The 18,070-nt window shown below is 41.0% G+C and overlaps 1 protein-coding gene across 3 annotated transcripts in view; it reads right to left on the reverse strand.

Annotated features, from left to right (window-relative positions):
- UBAP1 (ubiquitin associated protein 1) overlaps positions 1–16,384 on the reverse strand; it is a 56,118-nt gene extending 39,734 nt beyond the window's left edge. For 2 of the 3 annotated variants that reach the window (XM_081237838.1, XM_081237836.1), the window contains exon 1: positions 16,239–16,384. The gene's annotated coding sequence lies outside the window, so the exon portion shown is untranslated. Of the gene's footprint in view, positions 1–15,712; positions 16,006–16,238 lie in introns of those variants that run through there. The other variant, XM_081237837.1, reaches the window with a different exon arrangement.
- Between the last annotated feature and the right edge of the window lie 1,686 nt (positions 16,385–18,070).

Here is an 18,070-nt window from a genome sequence, read left to right on the forward strand (position 1 = left end):
ATCAATAATCTGAAGAATCAGTATCAGTAGATGCTAAAACAAGTGGGTTCAAGTTCCACAAGGGTAATGGGATATGTACATAGTCTCAGAGTATCTCCCCACAATATATTTTTTATTAAGTATGGTGGAGAAAACAGTAACTTTATCTTGGCAGACACCACCTTAACCAAGTGATCAAAATTAACATTACCAGTAATGGAACAAACTGACACCTCCATATATGATACACTGAGAACACATCAATTCTGTGGTATTCCTGCCAAAAGTGAAACTATCATGAGGAAGTATCAAACAACCTGAATCTAATCATGAAGAAATATCAAACAAACCCATCTTGAGAGATGTTCTATAAAATAAATGGTCTGTACTCTACAAATATGTCAAAGTCATAAGACAAAGACTAAGAAACTGTTTCAGATGAAAGGCATTACAAAACCACTAAATGTAATGCATGATCCAGGATGTTCTTTTGCTATAAGAATGTTGCTGGACAATGGGTGATTCAATAACAGTTAATTTCCTGATTTTGATCATTAGTATGTGGCTATGTAAGAGAACGTTCTTATTTTTAGGAAGCACGCACTGTAAAGCAGTAATCGGGTACAGTGTCTTCAACTTACTTTTCTTTTCTTTTTTTTTTGTTAACTTATTTATTTTTGGCTGTGTTAGGTCTTCGTTGCTGCATATGGGCTTTCTCTAGCTGCAGCAAGCGGGGTCTACTCTTCATTGCAGTGCGCAGGCTTCTCATTGCGGTGGCTTCTCTTGTTGTGGAGCATGGGCTTTAGGCACATGGGCTTCAGTAGTTGTGGCACGTGGGCTCAGCAGTTGTGACGTACAGGCTTGGTTGCTCTGCAGCATGTGGGATCTCCCCAGACCAGAGATCGAACCCATGTTCCCTGCATTGGCAGGCGGATTCTCAACCACTGCGCCACCAGGGAAGTCCCCAACTTACTTTCAAGCAGTTATGAAAAAAATAATATGTATATGTAAATACAAATAGAGGACAGATAGATGATAGGAAAGGAGAATGAGTGAAGAACAGAACAAAAATATGTAACATGTAGGTAATCTCAACAGAAGGTATACAGCAACTCTTTGTACTATTATTGCAAGTTTTCTGGTAAATCTGAAATGGTATCAAAATAAAAAGCTTAAAAAACCCTCAACAAACACATATATTTGCATGGCTTTTTGTATGTACACAAAAATCAGAAAGGATTCATACCAAACTGTTAACAATGGTTAGTTCTGGAAGAAGGTAAAAGAAGGTTTTCATGTTCAACTTTCTGTACTTCGGTAGTTTTAATTCTGGAGCTAAAAATATACTAACTGAAACAAAAAGTGCACTAGATGGGTACGACAGCAGATCTGAGCAGGCAAACGAAGAATCAGCAAACTTGAAGATAGAGCAATGTCTACAAAGAAAGAAAAAAGAATAAAGAAAAGCAAACTGAGCCTAAAAGACCTGTGGGATGCCATTAAGCATATCAACATCCACATTACAGGAGTCCCAGAAAAGAGAAAGGGGCAGAAAGACTATTTTAAAAAATAACGGCCAAGATCGTCCCAGATTTGATGAAAGACACGAATCTACAAATCCAAGAAGCTCAATGAACTCTAAGTAGGATAAACTCAAAGTGATTCAAACCAAGACACATTATAACCAAACTGTTGAAAAAAAAGAATGAATCATTAAAAGCAAGAGAAGCAACTCATCATTTACAAGGGAGCCTCAACAGATTAACAGCCAATTTCTAATCAGAAACTATGGAGGACAGAAGACAGGAGGATGACATATTTAAATTACCAAAAGAAAAAAAAAACTGTCAACCAAGAATACTGTATCTGGCAAAAACTGTCCTTCAAAAATGAGGGAGGGGGACTTCCCTGGTGGCGCAGTGGTTAGGAATCCGCCTGCCAATGGAGAGGACATGGGTTCGAGCCCTGGTCCAGGAAGATCCCACATGCCACAGAGCAACTAAGCCCATACGCCACAACTACTGAGCCCTCATGCCACAACTACTGAAGCCTGCGCACCTAGAGGCCATGCTCCGCAACAAGAGAAGCCACCGCAATGAGAAGCCCACACACCACAAAGAAGAGTAGCCCCCACTCACGACAGCTAGAGAAAGCCCATGCACAGCAAGGAAGACCCAATGCAGCCAAAAATAAATTAATTAAAAAAACAACAAATGAGGGAGGGGGACTCCCCTGGTGGTCCAGTGGTTAAGAATCCACCTTCCAATGAAGGGGACAGGTTCCATCCCTGGTCAGGGAACTAGGATCCCACATGCCACGTGGCAACTAAGCCTGCCCACCACAACTACTGAGCCCACATGCCACAACTACAGAGGCCTACGCTCTGGAGACTGCACGCCACAACTACAGAGCCCACACGCTCTGGAGCCTGCACCACAGCTACAGAGCCCATGTGCTCTGGAGCCCACGTGCCACAACCAGAGAGCCCATGTGCCACAACTACTAAGCCTGTGCACCAGAACTAGAGAGAAGCCCACACATTGGAAGAAAGAGCCCTCGCACTGCAATGAAAGATCCCACATGCCGCAACTAGGGCCCCGACACAGCCCAAAAAATAGATAATTTTTTCTTTTTAATGAGGGAGAAACTGAAACATTCTCATATAAATAAACCTGAGAGAGTTTGTTGCCTACAAGAAATGTTAAAAGTCCTTCAGGCTGAAATAGCAGAATACCACAGTAACTCAAAGCCTCAGGAAGAAATAAAGACCTCTGCTAAGAATAAATGGGCTAGGACTTCCCTGGTGGCACAGTGGTTAAGAATCTGCCTGCCAATGCAGGGGACACAGGTTTGAGCCCTGGTCTGGGAAGATCCCACATGCCGTGGAGCAACTAAGCCCGTGAGCCACAACTACTGAGCCTGCACTCTAGAGCCTGTAGGCCACAGCTACTGAGCCCGCATGCCACAACTACTGAAGCTTGTGCACCTAGAACCTGTGCTCCACAACGAGAAGCCACTGCAATGAGAGGCCCGTGCACCACAGCGAAGAGTGGCCCCCACTCCCCGCAACTAGAGAAAGCCTGCACAAGCAACAAAGACCCAACGCTGTCAAAAATAAATAAATAAATAAATTTATTTATTTATTTATTTTAGAAAAGAATGGGCTAAAAGCTAGTATTGTTTTTGGTTTCCAACTCCCCTTTTTATTTAGTACAGATTTTTTTAATGCACAAAAATTATTATAAATCTATGTTACTGGACTTCCCTGGTGGCACAGTGGTTAAGAATCCACCTGCCAATGCAGAGAACAAGGGTTTGAGCCCTGGTCTGTGAAGATCCCACATGCCGCGGAGTAACTAAGCCCGTGTGCCACAACTGCTAAGCCTGCACTCTAGAGCCCACACACCACAACTACTGAAGCTTGCGTGCCCTAGAGCCCGCGTACCGCAACTACTGAGCCCACGTGCTGCAACTACTGAAGCTCATGTGCCTAGAGCCCATGCTCCACAACGAGAAGCCACCGCAATGAGAAGCAAGCACACCTCAATGAAGAGTAGCCACCACTCGCCGCAAATAGAGAAAGCCTGCCCGCAGCAATGAAGACCCAACACAACCAAAAAAAAAAAATCTATGCTATTGTCTTTCTATGCCTGGCTTATTTCACTTACCATAATGCCCTCCAGGTTCATCCATGTTGCACATAAGTTGCAATTTGTGACAACAACGTTTAAAGGGGGTAGTACAGAACCATACAGGATCAGAGTCTTTGTATGATATTGAAGTTAAGTCGGTTAACAGTTCAAACTAGACTGTTCGAAATTTAAGATGTTAAGTGTAATCTCTGAGACAAATGAAAACATAAATCCACATAGACAAAGTGGAAACAACCCAACTGTCCATCAACTGACAAATGGATAAATAAAACATGATATATACATACAATGGAATATTATTTGTCAATAAAAAACGATGGCATGGGGCTTCCCTGGCGGTGCAGTAGTTAAGAATCTGCCTGCCAATGCAGGGGACACAGGTCCGAGCTCTGGTCTGGGAAGATCCCACATGCCGCAGAGCAACTAAACCTGTGTGCCACAACTACTGAGCCTGCATGCCACAACTACTGAAACCCACACACCTAAAGCCCATGCTCCTCAACAAGAGAAGCCACTGCAAGCCTGCACACCACAATGAATAGTGGCCCCCGCTCGCTGCAACTAGAGAAAGCCCGTGCGCAGCAACGAACACCCAATGCAGCCAAAAATAAATAAATAAAATAAACTTATGGGAAAAAAATGGCATGGTTGAACACAGAAAACATGCTAAATGAAAGAAGCAAGTCACAAAAGACTACATATTTCCACTTATGTGAAATGTCTAAAATAGGCAAATCCAGAAACAGAAAGTAAATAAGTGGTTGCTAGGGGCTGTGGGGAGAGTGGAATAGGGAGTGAATGCTAATGGACATGAGGTTTCTTTTTGGGGTACTGAAAATGCTCTGGAACATTTTCAACAGACTGTAGTGGCGGTTTCACCACACTGTGAATACTAAAAAAACACTGAACTGTACACTTTTTTTTTTTTTTTTTTTTTTTGCAGTACGTGGGCCTCTCACTGTTGTGGCCTCTCCTGTTGCGGAGCACAGGCTCCGGACACGCAGGCTCAGCGGCCAAGGCTCACGGGCCCAGCTGCTCTGCGGCATGTGGGATCTTCCCAGACCGGGGCACGAACCTGTGTCCCCTGCATCGGCAGGTGGACTCTCAACCACTGTGCCACCAGGGAAGCCCTGAACTCTACACTTTTAATGACTGAATTTTGTGATATATGAATTATACCTTAATAAAGCTATTTTTAAAAATCCAGCCCTAAATACAGACGAGTTTAGAAGGTGGAAAAAATATGCCATGGTGAAACTGTTTTAAGCTCAGGATCAATAGTTTTAAGCAGTTCTCAAATTGGTCTAACAGGACTTTCAGGAGAGAACTGAGAGTACGGAAAAAGAGAAATAAAACCTCTAAGAGCTAAATAAATAAATAACACAGTCTTGAAACTAGAAGAGGTGAGTACCAAGCAAAATGCACTGGTAAAAACTGAAATCCAGACATATCATAAAAATTTAGATCATCACCAGATTTTTAAAAGTCTGAACAAAAAACAGCTTCCAGATACAAAGTGGTTATATACAAAGGAAAGAGAATAAGACTAGCTTCAAGAACTCACTATCATCAACAGAGGCTATAAAATTATGGAGCAATTATCTTCAAAAATCTAATTAAGAATAGTTGTAAAATTAGAACCCTAGTATCTAAATAAGGGAGCAAAATGAAAACATTTCAACATCTAAAGACTGAAAATTCACTCTTCATTGATTCCTCCCTGAAAAAAGAATTCAGAGATATAGTTTACCAAAGCATAAAATTAATCTAAAGTAGGAGAAATGGAAAACATCAGAAAAAGCAGTGGGCAAATAAATCAGTAAAATATACGTAGTCCAAGGCAATTCCTGACATAAAAGTAAATAAGTGATCTGGAACTAAAATCTGAGATGACCTGAAAATGGGAGAAATTTGGAAGAGAGGAGGAAGTAAAACAAACTTGTCTTATTGTAGAGATTACATATACAGGACATATGGATTTTATGTATAAAAATTACATACATTGGACTTCCCTGGTGTCCAGTGGCTGATACTCCATGCTCCCAGTGCAGGGGACCCAGGTTCGATCCCTGATCAGGGAACTAGATCCCACATGCCACAACTCAAGAGTTCGCATGACACAACTAAAAATACTGTACACCACAACGAAGATTCTGCATGCAGCAACTAAGACCCGGAACAGCCAAATAAATAAATGAATTTTAAAATTACATATAAAAATTCTAACAGCAACCAACATAAAAAAAGGAATAGGATGAGCAACTTTCAAATAACTAAAGCAAATAAGTCAAATATAGAAAATTCATCAAAAGGAAGAAAAAGATTTTAAAAAACAAGAAAAAAGGAGGGTAAACAGAAAACGTAGAATAAGAATAAAACTAAATAGATTTATAATCATAATTAATATGAAAGAATTTATTCCCCCTGTTCAAAGAGCAATATTTGGCCTGGGTTCAAAAAAAGAAAAAGCATAAAAGACAAGCCTTTTAGAAAATGGGAAATTAGGATAGGAAATGTTATAGAAAAGATATCTGTGTAGTTAGAGTCTAGGAGACAAAATCAACAAAGGCTCCTCATCCTTTGAAAATTATCCACTAACAGATTTGCTTCAGATTACCAAATGTAGCAATTAACATAATAAGATTATTGGCAATTGTCCTAAGAGCTCTACTTCTAAAGCTAAAGGTACATACAATACATATACAAAAGAATTTTTCTTCTATATTTTATAACTTCATATATTTTATTATGAAATGATTTCCAATAAAGGAAAACAAAAAGCATATGGCAGACCTTTCAACAAATCTTAGTTGTTTTACAAGTATCTATCAAAACGGGTTGTAATATATCTCTAATAACAAAACTCAACAAACACATTCTTCTTATAAGTAAAAGCAAAGATTAATAATATAAGAAATGTTAATATGAAGTAAATCAAAAAGGTTATTATAAGGACAAAATAAGATAACACAAGCAATAGTTACCACTGTCTACTGGGACCTCCTCACTTTCCTAAACCAGATCTTATTTTTTTTTTTTTTTTGCTGTATGCAGGCCTCTCACTGTTGTGGCCTCTCCCGTTGCGGAGCACAGGCTCCGGATGCGCAGGCTCAGCAGCCATGGCTCATGGGCCCAGCTGCTCCGCGGCATGTGGGATCTTCCCGGACCGGGGCACGAACCCGTGTCCCCTGCATCAGCAGGCGGACTCTTAACCACTGCACCACCAGGGAAGCCCCCCAGATCTTATTTTAATAAGAGTAGTTCTACACTTCAATGGCTTGTACGTACTCTAAAGAATAAAGAAAGCTGGTACCCAGAGACCAGTCACCCATAATAAGAAACCCATTCATTTTTACATTGACTTATAAGTGAGTCCCTGAAGATCAAATAGGAAACCCTCTATAAAGGTTAAAGATTAAAAATAATAATTAAAAAAAGGCTGGGACTTCCCAGGTAGCAAGTGGTTAAGAATCCACCTGCCAATGCAGGGGACACGGGTTTGATCCCTGGTCCAGGAAGATCCCACGTGCCACGGAGCAACTAGGCCTGTGCACCACACTACTGAGCCTGCGCTCTAGAGCCCACGAGCCACAACTACTGAGCCCGCATGCTGCAACTACTGAAGCCCGCACACCTAGAGCCCCTGCTCCACAACAAGAGAAGCCACCACAATGAGAAGCCTGCGAACTGCAATGAAGAGTAGCCCCCACTTGCCGCAACTAGAGAAAGCCCACATGCAGCAAGGAAGACCCAATGCAGCCAAAAAAATAATTTAAAAAAAAGAGAACACAGGAATATGCAAATAGAATTCTATAGTGAAGAGAGATGTTATCAGGCTTTTATTCTTTTCCCCCAATGGAAAAACTAGCTAAATAATTACTTTTTTTTTAAAATTTTGTGTGTGCGTGTGCACATTTTGGGTGAAAGGGAGAATTCTTTTTTTCTTTTCTTTTTTTTTAAATTTATTTATTTTTGGCTGCATTGGGTCTTCGTTGCTGTGCACAGGCTTTCTCTAGTTGTGGCAAGTGGGGGCTACTCTTCCTTGCGGTGCTCGGGCTTCTCACTGCAGTGCACAGTCTTCTCACTGTGGTGGCTTGTCTTTGTTGTGGAGCATAGACTCTAGGTGCGCGGGCCTCAGTAGTTGTAGTAGGCAGGCTCAGTAGTTGTGGCACATGGGCTTAGCTGCTCCACAGCATGTGGGATCTTCCTGGACCAGGGCTCAAACCTGTGTCCCCTGCATTGCAGGCGGATTCTTAACCACTGCACCAGCAGAGAAGTCCCTAAATAATTACTTTTTTGTTCCCCCCTTGCTGGTTCCCAATCAAATTTTGTTCATTTGAAAAACTATCCCTGCCTGGTCACAGCAAAAGGCAATTTCTCAGGCTTCATGCCTCGTTCACTCAACATCTGTTTAAGGTGTACCTACAATTATTGCTTGGTACTTCTCTAAGTGGCAGCTATAACAGGACAAAATCCCTCATTAAAATTAACTCTAATGGAAAAAGACAAACATTAAGCATAAAAAAATAAATTAAAGTTACTGAGAATTCCCAGATAAAATGCAGTATATTAGCTTTAGAAAAATAAGAATGTTAGCTAACAGTGGAAAAGTATTATGCTTCTAACAAAGTATATGTTAAAAACTTTATAATTTTCAAAACTATATATTAAAGTCTTAGGTACTTTTGAAAAGACCATCACATACATCATCTTATATGAACCTCACATGCTAGGAGATATAAGCAGGTATCCTCATTCTACAAACTAAAAAGTTCAAGTCTGAAAGAGATGGTTAGTTTTATTTTTTTTATTTACTTTTTTTTTGCGGTACGCGGGCCTCTCACTGTTGTGGCCTCTCCCGTTGCGGAGCACAGGCTCTGGACGCGCAGGCTCAGGAGCCATGGCTCACGGGCCCAGCTGCTCCGTGGCATGTGGGATCTTCCAAGACCAGGGCACGAACCCGTGTCCCCTGCATCGGCAGGCGGACTCTCAACCACTGCGCCACCAGGGAAGCCTGAGATGGTTAGTTTTAAATGGGAAACCAGAACTAGAACTTTTAGATCTTTCAACTCACTGTCCAGAGTTCTGTCCATTACAATATAATCTCTCCTGGCAAAAGACGTTAATTAAAAAGCTTATAATATATTAAGAAAACATCTCATAAAAAGGTCCCAAATCAACCTCATTTTATTGTAAATTGAAAACTTTACTATTGAGGGACTTCCCTGGTGGCTCAGTGGTTACGAATCTGTCTGCCAATGCAGGGGACACGGATTCGAGCCCTGGTCTGGGAAGATCCCACATACCGCGGAGCAACTAAGCCTGCGAGCCACAACTACTGATCCTGCGCGCCACAACTAAAGTCCACAAACCTAGAGCCCGTACTCCACAACAAGGAGAAGCCACCGCAATAAGAACCCCGCGCCCCACAGCAAAGTATAGCCCCCACTTGCTGCAACTAGAGAAAGCCCACGCACAGCAACAAAGACCCAACGCAGCCCAAAAATAAAATAAATAAATTATTTTTTAAAATTACTATTCAAAGTATGGTCCTTGACATCAACATAACCTGGGAGCTTATTAAAATACACAATTGCAAGCCCACCCAGAACTACTGAATCAGAATCTACATTTTACCACAATCTCCAGGTGATCTACACGCACAATAAAATTTGACAAGCATGTGTCGAGAACAGTGCTGTCCAAAAGAACTTTCCATAATGATAAAAATGTTTTATATCTGGGGCTTCCCTGGTGGCGCAGTGGTTGAGAGTCCACCTGCCGATGCAGGGGACACGGGTTCGTGCCCTGGTCTGGGAGGATCCCACATGCCGCGGAGCGGCTGGGCCCGTGAGCCATGGCCGCTGAGCCTGTGCGTCCGGAGTGTGTGCTCCACCACGGGAGAGGCCACAACAGTGAAAGGCCCACATAACGCAAAAAAAAAAAAAAAAAAAAAAAAAAAAGTTTTATATCTGCACTATGTGGCTATCATATTTGACAGATCAAGAACGTCTCAAACTAGAACTGTGCCTAAATATAATTTCTTACAATACTAAATAAAATAAGCCTCAGTTACCCTAACATGTACACTCTTTCACTAAATTTTACTGCCAGTAATACATACAGACCAAAAACATTTTTTTTTTAAACAGAGACCCAACAACTCAAAAAGCATAGCTTCCTAGAGACATTTGGAGTAAGACCTACATTATTATGGGGTAAGCCATACATTATTACTGACTGCATTATAAAAGGTATAGTTATAAAAGATTCTCATTTAATAATCTACCAATAATTTTGTTTAACATGGGCTCTCAAAAAAGAAATGTTCCATTATCTTAAAATTCTGCTTATATAAAACACCAAGTTCTCTGAATAAGCCAGGTAAGTGAAATATTATTGTAAAAACTATCTACTACAAGGATAAAGTTAGATTCCCTATTAAATTATAAGAACTAGCTAGAATTTCCTGTTTCAGAAAATGGATGGGACAGGATATAAACAATTCAAAACCTTCAGTAATTTTAAAGTATTTCAGAACAAAATTTGTGGTAAGTTGGTTGGTTGATTTCCTATTGGTGTTATCACTTGGAAATAGAGTAACCTTTGATGGAAGAAAATTTTTTGAGAATTCACAAGCTACCCCTAAATTCCACTCCATATAATAATTTGTAATCTAGCTGACATTTGACTTTGAATTCCACCCACAGAAAGGAGTCATTTATCATACATGGTGTGGTATAAGGTATAATCTGCCTGAAGGAGAAAATAGGGAATTTACTGCCCATATCCTTCGCCACTGAACTCTAGAAGGAAATATTAACACTCCCAAACTATAGGAAGATGTCAGGATTAGGAAGATTCCATTCTTACTAACGAAGGAAGAAATGAGGATATGAACCCTGCCTAGGACTAAGACCATGATGATAAGATGCAGCACAAGACAAGCAAAGCCAGTCTGACCTTGAGTCTCCAAAGGGTTATTAAAAGAGGCTGGGGATAGGCCAGCCAGCAGTGACAAACAGCAAAAGATTGGGAGTTAAAGATAGTTGAAGACTGAGTTTAGCATCAAAATCTCTAATTCTGTTGTTCTCTTCTATTTACCCATCAAATCTGATGGTAACTAAAAATTTTCCATTATACTCTTCTATAAGCTATGAGGGACATTCTAAAGTATGGTATTTATGCAAGGATTATCAAAACTCTAGGGACATATCTTTCACAAATACCAAGGGTGTACTGTATATCACTATACAGTATTTGCAGTATAATTAAAGTCTGGTGGATGTTTTATATTTCAATATGATCTTTGCCAGGATCAGAACATCCAACTGCTGAGAAGAACAGTTCCCAAAGTTCATAGTACTCCATAGTCTTCTCATGAAAAAAAGAAAAAAGTTTTTAGAGGCTTTAATACACGACAGAGTAAATCAAATCGCTCAAGATTTTTATAAAAATAACCTAAGAGATAAGGGTTTAATGGTGGATAGGAGCCACACAGTCCAAAGAACTGGGCAGGGAGTTTAAAAAACAAAACAGAAAAACCATACCCTCCCTCACATATGTTCTAGTCAGTTTGCAATATTCATCATAAATTTTTTTTTTTTTGGCCACCCACGTGGTTTGTAGGATCTTAGCTCCCTGATAGGGATTGAACCTGCTCCCTTGGCAGTGAAAGCTCGGAGTCCTAACCACTGGACCACTAGGGAATTCCCCATCATAACTTTAAACAGATGTAGCTTCTCCAATACTAAGAAGAGTACTTCATTCTTTTAAATGTATCTAATGCAATTTAAATACCATAAACATACGAGCAAAAAAAACCCAACCCCCCCCAACACACAGGAACAAGTTGTTGTTTTGTTTTGTTTTGTTTTGTGGGTTTTTTTAATTAATTAATTTTATTTATTTTTGGCTGCTTTGGGTCGTCGTTGCTGCGTGCGGGCTTTCTCTCGTTGTGGCAAGAGGGGGCTACTCTTTGTTGTGGTGCATGGGTTTCTCATCGCAGTGGCTTCTCTTGTTGCAGAGCACGGGCTCTAGGCACACGAGCTTCAGTAGCTGTGGCTTGCGGGCTCTAGAGCGCAGGCTCAGTAGTTGTGGCTCACAGGGTTAGTTGTTCTGCGGCCTGTGGGATCTTCCCAGACCAGGGCTTGAACCTGTGGACCCTGCATTGGCAGGCGGATTCTTAACCACTGCACCACCAGGGAAGTCCAAAGTTGTTGTTTAACTATGAAAATTTACTATTTCTCCTTTTTACTTAATGTAATTACATTCCACCTAATTTTATCCTAATTATATAATATTGTATTACTTGAAAATAAAAACAAAAAAACTCTTCCAAAATGTTTCCACATCAGCTCTCTCACAAACCACAATTATTCTTGATAAAGCCCATACTAGACAGGACTAGATATCAAAAAATCTTTCTAAACATATTTTAGTAGAAATCCTAACTGCTCAGAATGAGTGACTCATGAATTGTCCGCACAAGAAAACTCTCTCACTGTCATACCACATTATTAACATTTTGTAAAATGCATACATCATTCACAAATCTGTTAGTTTCCCAGTTTGGGGAAATATATGTAACCTGTGTATAAGGCACAACTCAAGCTGCTTTTTTTTTTTTTTTTTTTTCTTTTTGCGGTATGCAGGCCTCTCACTGTTGTGGCCTCTCCCGTTGCGGAGCACAGGCTCCGGATGCACAGGCCCAGCGGCCATGGCTCACGGGCCCAGCCGCTCCGCGGCATATGGGATCCTCCCAGACCGGGGCACGAACCCGTATCCCCTGCATCGGCAGGCGGACTCTCAACCACTGCGCCACCAGGGAGGCCCTCAAGCTGCTTTTAAAACCCTCTGGCCCAAGACTTCCCCGGCAGTGCAGTGGTTAAGAATCTGCCTGCCAATGCAGGGGACACAGGTTCGATCCCTGGTCCGGGAAGATCCCACGTGCTGCAGAGTAACTAGGCCCGTGCGCCACAACTACTGAGCCCACGAGCCTAAGGCCCGTGCTCTGCAACAAGAGAAGCAACCACAATGAGAAACCCACATGCCCGCAACAAAGAGTAGTCCCTGCTCGCCGCAACTACGCGCAGCAACGAAGACCCAATGCAGCCAAAAGTAAATAAATTTATTTTTTAAAAAAAGTCTGGCCCTGTAACTCCAAAGACAATACAAACACAACTCTTGAGAAGCTGGCCTTTCTAATCAAGCAAATATTGGTACTAAATGTCACATTAGATGCCACATGACAGACACGTATACTCTTGTATTTATTAAAATAGCATGCCTAGAAGAGGATTTCCTAAATATGATATAAAAAGCATAAAAGACTGAAAAGTTCAGTTCACTAAAATTATGAACTTTTCTCATCAAAAGACTATGAAGAGATAAGACAAGTCACAAATTGGGAGAGGATATTTGCAAACCATCAACAAATAATTAGTATACAAAATAAATAAATAACTCTTAAAAATCAATCAGAAAAAAACTCAAAAATAGGCAGAGAACTTGAATATACACATCACAGAAGCACAAATGGCCAATGAACATACAAAAAAGATGCTCAACTTTGGGAAATGGTAATAAAAACACAGTAGATACTATTTCAAACCCAAGAGATTTGAAAAAAATTTAAAACTCTGACAATATTAAGTGTTGGGGAGGAAGTGAAACAACCAAAACACACACACTGCTGGCTCTTGACTCAGTAAACCACAAGATTCACAATTACCATGAGCCAATTCAGTGACTCAAACACTGGAAGTGTTTGGTAAGCATTAAGCAACTGACAGTGACCAACCCAAAATTCTGAGAACACATGAGGATTACTGCCAAATACAAATTTTGGCCCTTGCTGAAGCAGGTCCAACCTGACTCAGCAATACAAGTATAAAAACTTTTAGTCCCTTATCTAGTTTATCCAGTTTATTTTGTAAAGTACAAAATATTCAGGTATTTACTTCCTCCTAGAATACTGATGATATCTTAAGTGATTAAAATTGTAATGAACTATTTATCATTCCAGTTACACTACTATTTCAGTGAGAACAAGTAGTTTAAAATGGTATTACTTTAAAACTCATGCTTATACTTTAAATTTACTTGATAGGAATTGAATGGCCCTGTGACCATCTAAGTGGGGCAAAATGATGTAACAGATGCAGTAAAGGCATTGAAATCGGACAAATTTAGTAAACTTGGTTAAGTTACTCAACTTTTCTAATCCTCAGTTTCCTCAACACCTAAAAAGCATGCCTCTCACGACCTGCTTACCTAAACAAATTGTAAGGATTAAGTGAGATTATGTAAAGTGTTTAACAATGCCTAGCTCATTAATATAGACCCAATTTTAGCACATATCCCTTTGTAAATCTAGCTGCCCTCACCTAAAATTTTTTAAATCTGAAATTATAATTCTCAATTCATAGGAAAATATTATTCTTACATTCAAATTATTTTCCAATATTACAAGAAATTGTGTGCTACAGGTTTAGAAGAGCAACACCCTGCTTACATCTTTCTCTGACTGAAAGGCTCTTTCCTATAAGGAATTAGATTCTGGAAAAGAGGATAGATTTTCACTTATCTTCGTGATACAGATGCAAGGATTCCCATGCTATGTGGGAAACTAAATCCAGTTATTTCTAAGCTTCAACTCAAGGTTTTCTTGACTCCAAGAAGAAGCTTATTTAATACCTAATTTAAGGTACTGTACGCTACCTTTTGCATTTCTTGAGAAAGATTGTCTGAAGAAAATTACCTGGTTAATGATAAACTGATGGTCTGGTTTTGGTTTTGGGTGCTCTGTGGGGAAAATGTTTACACTTAAAATAATCTGCATATTAAAAACCCTCATAACATTCAACAATACAATTAAATAACAGGAAAAATGTATAATATTGACAACTACACTCTGAGGTAATGAAGATACATTTATAATGCTGAAAAAATTCAAAGAGAATTTTAGTCACTGAATTAAACTTCAGGAATCCTCATTTTAAATACCTTACCACAGTCAAGACATCAAGGAAAAGTCACCCAAGATAAAGAGATGTTTGCCAGCCTCTAAGAAATGGGAACTGATGAGAAAAACTACTGATGAGAATTGTCCACAGACCTAATATTATCATATTAGGATACTGTTACTGTCTTCTTCAAAATCAAAAAGAAAAATAAAATCTTTCAGATATACATAAAGTATGTCATGATGAAATAATGAGTCAAATACGAAACAAAAGAAAAATTCAGTAAGTTCTTATATTTACATAATTTTATAAGACTTCCTTAGTCTTCATTTCCAAAAAACACTTTTTCTTCCAATGAGGCTGTGCAGTGATATTCTCACTAGAGAAATATTAATTTTCCCATTTCCATAATTATAATGACTTATTAATGCAACACACATTTGGCAGTCAATAAACGTTGAATAAATAAGTAACAAAGAATGAATAGGATGGATTAGAAACAAAAATTTAATTTACAAAATCCCACTTTAAAAAGTAGGTTAATGCAGACAATGTAATTCTTTCAGACTTCAGACATTTTACATTCTTTGCTACAAAATAATACAGAAACTTTCAGTTTAACTAGTTTGGGACATTAACTAGAAAGAGCTGTCTATCACTAAAGACTAAGTGCCCCGTTTTTCACATCATCAAATCTGACAAAATTCTAAAGAGAAACATCCATCATATCTATCCAAATTCTCAAATTCTAATAATTAGAACTGAGGAAAGAAAGAAGCCCTAGTAAGCTGAGTTAGAACAGAAGCTATTTAATAGATAACTAAATTACCAAATCTGGTTTTGCAACACTCCGTGGTGTCTAAAAACTCTCAAAATTTTATTTCAGTTTAATATAAAATGTATTTTTATGCCTAGCCACACTTTTAAGAAACTGTCTGGAAACAAGAACATGTGGCGACAACACAAAGGTCAGAGATCGCTGATAGAGATCAAATAAATGAACTATAAATTAATGATCCACAAGCAAGATTAGGGGCTGTTTCTGAAACCCAGGGGGACTGTACAGATAAGTCTCCACCCAAGAAACAAACAAAAGAAGCAAGATTAACATACCTGGAGAAGACCAGGCAAGGCCAAATATATCCCCAAAGATCACTCGCCCCAGATCTGATCTCCTCCCTTTCCCCCTAACCTCATCGCCTCAGGGAAAACTAAATCTGTATCTCACGTCCCCAGCTCAACCTCAAGTCGTCCTCATCTCTAACCTTTACTAAAACCTGGGTCCCTCTCCCCAACATCCTCTAATTCCCACCGAGCTCTCGCTCCAGCCAGATAGATGTCTACTGCGCCTATTTTCCAGTAGAGTATTAGTCCCCTTAATCCTAACTCATTTATTTTCCCGCGTCCCATCTGCCCTCCGCCCCTTCAACTCTGGTCCCCTCACTCCTACCCTTCTCCCAGAATCCTCCCCAAGTCACCCGTCTCTGGCCCCTTCGCCTTCACACCCCCTGAGATGCCGCTCCTCTCATTCCACTCAGCCTCCAGCTTCGGCCCTATCCCTCCCCCATCCATCTCCCGGTACCTGCTCCCTCCCCCAACTCCGCCCCTCTCCCCCTCCCCCAGCGGGAGGCCCCCTCACCTGAACGCTGCCGCCGCTGTCCCAGAACCGAAAGATGCTGCCGCCAACCAGCCTCCCAGGCTCGGCCCCCGCTGAGCTCCTGACGGCCCCTAGGGAGAGCGAAGACCACCACCTCCAACTCTGCCCTCCCCAGGCCAGGCCGTCACCGTAGCCACCGCCAGTGCCACAGCCGCCATGTTGAAGCCCAACTTCCCTCCTCCTTCCCCTCACCGCTCCTCCCCTTTGGGCGTCTGACGTCATAGCGCCGCGCTCCATCCCTCGAGCCAATGGGAGGAGTCAACGGTGACGTGACTAATCTCCGCAAGGGTTTCAGAGCGTCGCTGTTGGAACCAGGGAACCCGGCACACCCAAAGGGAGGGAGGAAAGGTGGGGGTCACTGAGAGGGTAATGCGTAAGGGCTGGAGAAGGGGCCCAGGTGGGAGTCCGAGAGACTTGAATCTCGAAGGGAAGCACAAAGGCTTACCAAGGAGACCCACTTGGAAATCAGAATGTCTGGCTGGTCCTGGGTCATTGAGTTGGTACAAAGTCCTACCCTTTCTGGGCCTCACTTTCCCCATTTACAAATTGTAAGGGAGCACGACCCTATGAGGCCTTACCAGAACAGACCCCCACCCATGTCCTCTGCCTGCCTTTTGTCTGTAAAAAAAAAAATTTAGTCGAAGAATAAATTTAATCAGAGAATTGAAAAAAACGCAGAAAGAAAGAAAAACAGTCAAGCAAGACACAATAATAATACTTTAGCCATTAAGCAAAGTCAAGGACCTTTAGTTCTTCCTGAGGGACTATAGATAATATTCTGAGCTATGTCCTTTGAGCTGTTTTGCAGATACTGAACCCCTACCCCCACCAGGTGGAAGAAGTTAACTGTAAGCTGCCCACAAGCATGTAGACCCGAGACCAGTTGGAACCAGAAGGTAGATGATGCCGACTCCTGATTACCTCATCACCAACCAATCAGAAGAATGTCCACGAGCTGACCACTCCCTGCTCGTTGAACACTGTAAGACTCCTCACTACCTCGTCCAGGGCGGGACACACAGTCTTGAGGGCATTAGCCCACTGTGACCCCCTTTGCCTGGCAAAGCAATAAAGCTGTTCTTTTCTACTTCACCCAAAACTGTCTCCACGTTTCTATTAGGCACCAGTGAACAGAGGCCGAATTTCAGCAACACAATGAATGGGTTGAATGTTGACCTCTTAATCTCCCTCCAGTTCTGACATTCAACGGGTTTAAACCAGGTAATCCAATCCCAAACCTTTACTGCCTTCTATACTTATTGGATGTCTCCTAGAATCAAGTGCATTGAGGTTCATAACTGAATGAGATGAGTCATTGTTCCCAAAAGTTCCTAACTGGTGGGAAAAATAGAAGCATAAACAGTAACTCTAGAAAAAGTCAGGGTGATGATGACATCAGTTACTCTGGAAAAACTGACCTTTGGCTAAAGGATTAGGAGAGATTTACATCTCTATACTTTCTTGGTACTGTACTTAAAGAATGTGTACCCTTGTGTCTAATTCTCTAGCCCTGTTTTCTCTCCAGAACTCCAGAGAAGATTAATTGTATTTTGAAGAGTGCGGCAGTTTTAATCCACAATGAGAGAAAGTGGGCATTCCAGAAGAGGGCAGTTAAAATGAACAGAGAGGGACTTCCCTGGTGATCCAGTGGGTAACACTCTGTGGTCCCAGTGCAGGTGTCCAGGGTTCCATCCCTGGTCGGGGAACTAGATCCCACATGCATGCTGCAAATAAAAGTTTGCATGCCACAACTATGAGCCCGCATGCCACAACTAAAAAAAAAAATCCCACATGCCACAAGGAAGATCTCACGT

The sequence above is a fragment of the Mesoplodon bidens genome (genome assembly GCF_964165515.1).
Source record: "Mesoplodon bidens genome assembly, chromosome: 6".
Classification (NCBI taxonomy): Eukaryota; Metazoa; Chordata; class Mammalia; order Artiodactyla; family Ziphiidae; genus Mesoplodon; species Mesoplodon bidens.